Consider the following 8,612-nt stretch of genomic DNA (forward strand, 5'->3'; position numbering starts at 1 on the left):
TGAGCCATCTGTTACTAGAAATTGTCACACACACAAAAGACTCTTAAGAGAATATTAGGGCCGGGCGCGGTGGCTCAAGCCTGCAATCCCAGCACTTTGGGAGGCCGAGGCGGGTGGATCACGAGGTCAAGAGATCGAGACCATCCTGGTCAACATGGTGAAACCCTGTCTCTACTAAAAATACAAAAATTAGCTGGGCATGGTGGCACGTGCCTGTAATCCCAGCTACACAGGAGGCTGAGGCAGGAGAATTGCCTGAACCCGGGAGGCGGAGATTGCGGTGAGCCGAGATCGCGCCATTGCACTTCAGCCTGGGTAACAAGAGCGAAACTCCATCCCAAAAAAAAAAAAAAAAAGAGAATATTAGAGTCCTCCAGTTAGAACCAGTTTGACAAATCAAAGATTACTGCTGTGAATTTAGAAATTCCTTAAGAAATCTGTGTTAATATATACAGAATATATTAGAATGCATGATGATGGGCTGGTGCGGTGGCTCATGCCTGTAATCCCAGGCAGGAGAATTGCTTGAACCCCGGAGGTGGAGGCTGCAGTGAGCCAAGATCGCACCATTGCACTCCAGCCTAGGTGACAGAGCGAGACTCCGTCTGAAAAAAAAAAAAGATGTCTCAGTGTATAGTGGAGTTTGCTTTTCTCTTATTTGTAACATGTGTGTTTTTCCATGTTTAAGACCCTTTTGGAGTTCCTCTTCTATCAGTGTTCATGTGTAGCCCACAAGTGAACTGTGTTCCATAATGTTCAGCTATGGCCCACTGTTTTGCTGGGGCCCACCAGCAGCCTAGATGAGGTAAACATGCCCCAGTATGTTAGCAATTCTTCTGGAGTAGAATAAGGAGGTGGCTGAACAGGTGTACAGACCAAGAGGTAAAGCCCTTCATCCTTGACAAAAGGGACTCATGCGGTTTACTTGCCCCAAGAGGTCATAAGCCATAGCTCAGTCACCCTGCTCATAGTGATTGAATGTATATGAAATGTAAAACATGTTTAATAGATGAAAGATGAAAGAAAGCATCAAGATGTACATTTCAAAATTACATAATAGTTGAGGTCTTTCTACCAATATTCCTACATATTTCTTTTTCATGAATATTGATGTGCAACTGTACCATCATTAGCAGTAATTGAAATGTCATTTCATACTTTCTGCATTTTCCTTGCATTAAGTTTCTCCAAACTGATAATTTTGTTTTTTTTTGTTTTTGTTTTTGTTTTGTTTTGAGACGGGTTCTCACTCTGTTGCTCAGGCTGGAGTACAATGGCTCGATCTTGGCTCACCGCAACCTCCACCTCCTGGGTTCAAGTGATTCTGCTACCTCCGCCTCTTGAGTAGCTGGGATTACAGGCATGTGCCACCACGTCCAGCTAATTCTTTGTATTGTTAGTAGAGGCGAGGTTTCTCCGTGTTGGTCAGGCTGGTCTGGAACTCCTAACCTCAGGTGATCAGTCCATCTCTGCTTCCCAAAGTGCTGGAATTACAGGCATAAGCCACCATGCCCAGCCCAAACTGATAATTTTCTAACATATTCTTTGAATCTATGCTCCTATATATGTAATCTTAGTAATTCTGGCATTTTTTCCACCACCACCAAAAAAATAAAACAAAACAAGAATAAAAGAACAACAACAAAAAAAACCCCACAAAACACAAAAAAACCCTGATCTCCCCTTCTTTATGATTCTTCCAAAGCCTTTTCTGACTTGAGAGCTTTATGTGTGCCTATTCTCTTATTTAGCTTGGTTTCTTTCTGTGTAAATTGCAAGCCCTAATAAGGACTTTCTAATGACATCTACTCGATCCTGGAGGTGACTTGCTAGACAGAGGTATCCATCTTTTCTGTTCTAAAGCATTTCTAAAGAAAGACCTTTCATTTTCTCAATAATCTTCCCATTCCAGTATTTATAATCTGGTCATGGAAATAACTTTTCACCACCTATCTCCCGGAATGATCTCATTGACCATCTTAATGTAATTTGATGCTGATTACTTCTAAATTTTTCTTCAGTTCCCACAAATTAGTCATCAAAACATATTCACACTGTAATTAACTTGTGACTTGGATTTTTTTGCGTGTGTGGTAGAATTAAGGACTTGGATTTTTTTTCCCATGGTGAAAACACTCTATATTTGTTTCCCATTTAAATAACTACATTTCCAAATTCAGGCATGGAAAGAATATCACTTAAATTAATTTATATTCCAAACTCCTTCCCACCAGGCAGGAGAAAACTCAGCCCCAGTCATTGGGGGGCTTACTGTAACCCCTTCCCTAGACCTCATGCTGGACAGTAGGGTCCCAACAACTCAGGTAGCATCAGGGTGTCAGGAGAGCCTCTGAGGACCACTGTCCCAGCCTCGTGACAGGTCCGTGCATCTGCACTGCAACTTCCATGCCCTGCTTAGGGCAAGGGGACTGCCAGCAAGGCTGAGAACCGCAGGTGAGGTGGGATCCCTGCTGCCTGCAAGACCACAGACCCTTCCTTCCTTTTTAGCTTGAATGGAATCTCTTCTCTTTTCTCTTTTCCTTCAGAGTCATGACCTCTGGCTCCTCTATTGCCACAGAACACTGAACATTCTTAGAGTTTTGGCTTTTGAAAACCTGAAAATCTCAGAAAATACCCACCATCCATTCCATGTTGAAAATACATCACATGTCAGGGTCTGTGCTAGGAGGTCCCTGTCCATGAGAGTTGACGGTCCATGAAAGTGCAGCCAGGATGACTGGTGAATTAACAGTAGGTACCACATCACAAGTGCACCAAGCCCACCCATGTGGAGATGACACAAGTCTTCCAGGAGGAAGGGACTCTAAGCCGGGATCTAAAGAGGTAAGAAACAGGTGGGCGGCTCCGAGGGCAGTGGAAAAGATGGTCCCAGAAGGTTTTACTCTATAATTGTTCTTTTCAACACTCTTTGCTCAAATGTTTGTGCATTTTATGTAGCCTCTCTTTTTTAGTGCTTTCATGATGGGTAAACTGAGTCTTCTCTATTGTCCTAAATGACAAGGAATTACAAAAGGTTGATTTGTAAATGACACAACTGATTGTCAGTTAACCCAACAAGTTTTATAATGTAACTCTGAAGAGAGCATTGGGAGGAGGAGGGGCCAAATAAATTCAGAGTATTTTTAGCAAAACTAGAATCAAAGTTTTGTTAATACAGGGAATATGAATTTCTCTAGTAGATCAGATTGGGGCAGGGGTGAAGGCAGGTTGGGAAGAAACTCCAAAGGAAATGATTCTTGCTGCGGAAAAGGGTGGGGGGTTTTGACTATGTGCTAAGCTTGGCATAAACACACTCAGCATCCCAGCTTCTTCCCCAGCCCTCTTCCTCAGGAGCAAGCTCACCTTTATCCCAAGAAGGAAGTGTTAAACACACTATATCAAGGCCAGGCACAGTGGCTCACACCTGTAATCCCAACAATTTGGGAGGCCAAGTGGGGGCAGATCACGAGGTCAAGAGATGGAAATTATCCTGGCCAACATAGTGAAACCCTGTCTCTACTAAAAATAAAAAAATTAGCTGGGTGTGGTGGTGGGCACCCGTAATCCCAGCTACTCAGGAGGCTGAGGCAGGAGAATTGCTTGAACCTGGGAGGTGGAGGTTGCAGTGAGCTGAGATTGCAACACTGCCCTCCAGCCTGGCTACAGAGTGAAACTCCATCTCTAAAACAAAACAAAAAACCACACTATACCAAAACCTGCTCCTTCTGTTTTGGGGTCTCTGTAATTGGCCAAAGGGAAAAGCCATTGAATGATGTCTGAGACTGCAAAATGTGCAGGACACAAGAAAAGACTCAAAGGGTTCTGGAATGTAATGATAGTCATGCCTTGCTTAATGGATACATTCTGAAGAATGCATCATTAGGCGATTTTGTCATTGTGTGAGCATCACAGGGTGTACGTACACCCACCTAGATGGTGTAGCCTACTACGTACCTAGGCTATATGGTACAGCCTGTTGCTCATCGGCCATCAACTGGAACAGCATGTTACTGTACTGAAAACTGTAGGTAATTGTAACAAATGGTTAAGTATTTGTGTATCCAGACATATCTAAACATAGAAAAAGTACAGTAAAAATATGTTAAAAAAGATTAAAACATGGCATACCTGCAGAGGGCACTTACCATGAATGGAGCGTGCAGGACTGGGAGCTGCTCTGGGTGACTCACTCAGTGAGTGAGTGGTGAGAGAGCTGAAGATCTAGGATATAACTCTATGCTACTGTTGTATTCGTCCATTTTTACGCTGCTGATAAAGACATACCCAAGACTGGGCAGTTTACAAAAGAAGGTGGTTTAATTGGATTTACAGTTCCACGTGGCTGGGGAAGCCTCGCAATCATGGCAGAAGGCAAAGAGGAGCAAGTCATGTCTTACATAGATGGCAGCAAGCAGAGAGAAATGAAAGTCAAAAGAAATGGATTTCCCCTTATCGAACCATCAGCTCTCATGAGACTTATTCACTACCACGAAAACAGCATTGGAGAAACCACCCTCATTATTCAATTATCTCCCACTGGGTCCCTCCCACAACACTTGGGAATTATGGTAGCTACAAGATGAGATTTGGGTGGGGACACAGACTCAAACCATATCATTCTGCCCTGGCCCCTGCCAAATCTCATATCTTCACATTCCAAAACCAATCATGCCTTCCCAAAAATCCCCCAAAGTCTTAACTCATTTCAGCATTAACTCAAAAATCCACAGTCCAATGTCTCATCTGACATTGGACTTGGCAAGTCCCTTCTGCCTATGAGCCTAGAAAGTCAAAAGCAAGTTAGTTACTTCCTAGATACAATGGGTATACAGGCATTGGGTAAATATAGCCATTCCAAATGTGAGAAATTGGCCAAAACAAAGGAGCTGCAGCCCCCATGCAAGTCTGAAATCCAGCAGGGCAGTCAAATCTTAAAGCTCCAAAATTATCTTCTTTGACTCTATGTCTTGCATCTAAGACATGCTGATTCAAAAGGTGGGTTCCCATGGTCTTGGGCAGCACTGCCCCTGTATCTCTCTAGGGTACAGCCTGCCTCCTGGCTATTTTCACAGGCTGGTGCTGAGTGTCTATGGCTTTTCCTGGCACACAATGCAAGCTGTTGGTGGATCTACTATTCTGGGGTCTGGGAGATAGTGCCCTTGTTCTCACAGGTGCACTAGATTGTACCCCAATAGGGACTTTGTGTAGGGGCTCCAATCCCACATTTCCCTTCCACACTGCCCTAGTAGAGGTTCTCCATGAGGGCCCCATCCCTGCAGCAAACGTTTGTCTGGACATCTAGGCGTTTCCATATATCCTCTGAAATCTAGGTGGAGGTTCCCAAACCTCAGTTATTAACTTTTGTGCACCAAGAGGCTCAACACTATGTGGAAACTGCTGAAGTTTGGGGCTTGCACCCTCTGAAGCCATGGCCTTAGCACTACATTAGCCCCTTTCAACCACAGCTGGAGTGACTGGGACACAGGGCACCGGGTCTCTAGACTGCACACACTAAACCATTTTCTCCTAGGCCTCCAGACCTGTGATGGGAGGGGCTGCTGTGAAGAACTCTGGCATGCCCTGGAGACATTTTCTCCATTGTCTTGGAGACTAACATTTTGCTCCTTGTTATGTATGCAAATTTCTGTAGCCAGCTTGAATTTCTCCTTAGAAAATGGGCTTTTCTTTTCTATCACATAGTCAGGCTGCAAATTTTCTCAACGTTTATGCTCTGCTTTCCTTTAAGAATGCATGCCTTTACCAGCATCCAAATCACCCCTTGAATGCTTTGCTGCTTAGAAATTTCTTCCACCAGATACCCTAAATCATCTTTCTCAAGTTCAAAGTTCTGCAGATCTCCAGAGGAGGGGAAAAATGCCACCAGTCTCTTTGCTAAAACATAACAAAATTCACCTTTGCTCCAGTTCCCAACAAGTTCCTCACCTCCATCTGAGACTACCTCAGCCTGGACCTTATTGTCCATATCACTAGCAGGCTTTTGGTCAAGGCCATTCAACAAGTTTCTAGGAAGTTCTAAACTTCCCTACATTTTCCTGTCTTCTTCTGGGCCCTCCAAACTGTTCCAGCCTCCGCCTGTTACCCAGTTCCAAAGTCGCTTCCACATTTTCTGGTACCTTTTCAGTAATGCCCCACTCTACTGCTACGAATTTGCTTAGTTTTTATGCTGCTAATAAAGACATACCCAAGACTGGGCAGTTTATAAAATAAAGAGATTTAATTAGACTGACAGTTATGTGGCTGGGGAAGCCTCACAATCACGGCAGAAGGCAAGGAGGAGCAAGTCACATCTTACATGGATGGGAGCAAGCCAAGAAAGAGAAATAAAAGCCAAGAGAAATGGCTTTCCCCTTATCAAACCATCAGATCTCATGACACTTAGTCACCACCACGAGAACAGTATGGGTAAAACTGCCCCCATGATTCAATTATCTCCCACCAGGTCCCTCCCACAACACATGGGAATTATGGGAGCTACAAGATGAAATTTGGGTGGGGACATGGAGCCAAACCATATCAATTGTAGACTATAAAAACACTGTACACTTAGGCTACTAAATTATATTAGTCTGTTTTCACACTGCTATGAAGAAATACCTGAGACTGGGTAATTTATAAAGGAAAGAGGTTTCATTGACTCAACAGTTCTGCATGGCTGGGGAGGCCTCAGGAAATTTACAATCATGATGGAAGGGAAAGCAGGCACTGCTTACATGGCATCAGGTGAGAGAGAACCCCAGAGGAAACTGCCATTTATAAAACCATCAGATCTCGTGAGAACTTCCTCACTATCACGAGAACAGCATGGCAGAAACTGCTCCCATAATCCAATCACCTCCCACCAGGACTCTCCCTTAACATCTGGGGATTACAATTCAAGATGAGATTTGAGTGGGGACACAAAGCCTAACCATAATATACATCTATTAGAAATATTTTTAATAATAAATTAACCTTAGTTTCCTGTAACTTTTTTACTTTATAAACTTTTAAATCTTCTTAAACTTTTAGACTCTTTTGTAATAACACTTACTTAAGACAACATTGTGCAGCTGTGCAAAAATATTTTTCTTTGTTTACATCTTATTCTATAAGCTTTTTCTATTTTTAGAATTTGTCTTTTTGAACTTTGAAAAACTTTTTTACTAAAAACTAAGACACAAACATACACACATTAGCCCAGGCCTGTACAAGGTCAGGATCATCAATATCACTGACTTCCATCCCCACTTCTTGTCCCACTGGAAGGTTTTTGGGGCACTAACGTTCATGGAGGTGTCATCTCCGATGGTAACAATGCCTTCTTCTAGACACCTCCTAAAAGACCTGCTTGTGGTTATTTAACAGTTAACCTTTTTCTTTTATAAGTAAAAGGAATAAATAATATAGTAAATACGTAAACCAGTTACACAATCATTTGTTTTCATTATCAGGGATGGTGCAGTGTACATATTGTCTGTGCTAGACTTTTACAGGACTGGCAGTACAGCAGGTCTGTCTAAGCATCACCAGAAACTCATGAGGAATACATTACTCTACAACATTACCACAGCTGGGACATCACTAAGCCATAGGAGTTTTTCAGCTGCAGTATAACTTTACGGTGCCATTGTCATATATGTGGTCTATCCTTGACCAAAACATCTTTAAGTGGGGCACGATTGTATTTCCAGTGAGAAAGTTAGTAGGACCTGAGGTTAAAAAAACAAAACAAACAAAAAAACTGGGTGGAGGCTAGGTAAGGTGGCTCGTGCCTGTAATCCCAGCACCTTGGGAGGCCAAGGCAGGAGGATTGCTTGAGCCTAGGAGTTCAAGACCAGCCCGGGCAACATGGTAAAAACCCATCTCTATAAAAAAATACAAAAAAAAAAAAAAGATAGCCAGGCATGGTGGCATGTGCCTGTAGTCCCAGCTACTTGGGAGGCTAAGGTGGGAGGATCACTTGAGCCCAGGAGGTCAAGGCTGCAGTGAGCCGAGATCACGCCACTGTACTCTAGCCTGGGCAATAGAGTGAGACCCTGCCTCAGACAAAAAATAAAAGCAAACTGGGTAAGGGAACAGGTGTATGAGAGAAGGCAGGGCCCAAAGGAGAAGGCTCAAGGAAGTGAGGGAAGGGGAAAGCTTTAGGAAGTAGAAACGTTTGTGAGGAACCCTGGGAGACGCGCACGTGGGGCCTCCAGGGAGACCAGCCTCGTGTGAGGAGGCAACATGAGCAGCCAGAAGCCTGGTGTCCATTTCTACCTCCATGTCCCTGCCTGAGTCCCCATCCCCGGTGAAGCTTTGCTCAGTCATCTGAACCTTTGAATAAAAAACAACTTCAGTTTTCATCGGAATCCAATGGATCCCCCCAGAGAACAGCGGGAGACGTGGTGTCTGGGCCCGAGGAGCCCTTAGGTGAGGTGGGTCTGGTCCAGGAATTAGTTAAGTCTGCTTCATTGGTTTCCACGGCTGCTGTGACAAATTACCACAGGCTTTGTGGTTTAAAACAACCCAGCTTTGGCCGGGCGCGGTGGCTCAAGCCTGTAATCCCAGCACTTTGGGAGGCCGAGGCGGGTGGATCACGAGGTCAAGAGAACGAGACCATCCTGGTCAAC

The sequence above is a fragment of the Cebus imitator genome, unplaced genomic scaffold (assembly GCF_001604975.1).
Source record: "Cebus imitator isolate Cc_AM_T3 unplaced genomic scaffold, Cebus_imitator-1.0 Scaffold62, whole genome shotgun sequence".
Taxonomy (NCBI): Eukaryota; Metazoa; Chordata; class Mammalia; order Primates; family Cebidae; genus Cebus; species Cebus imitator.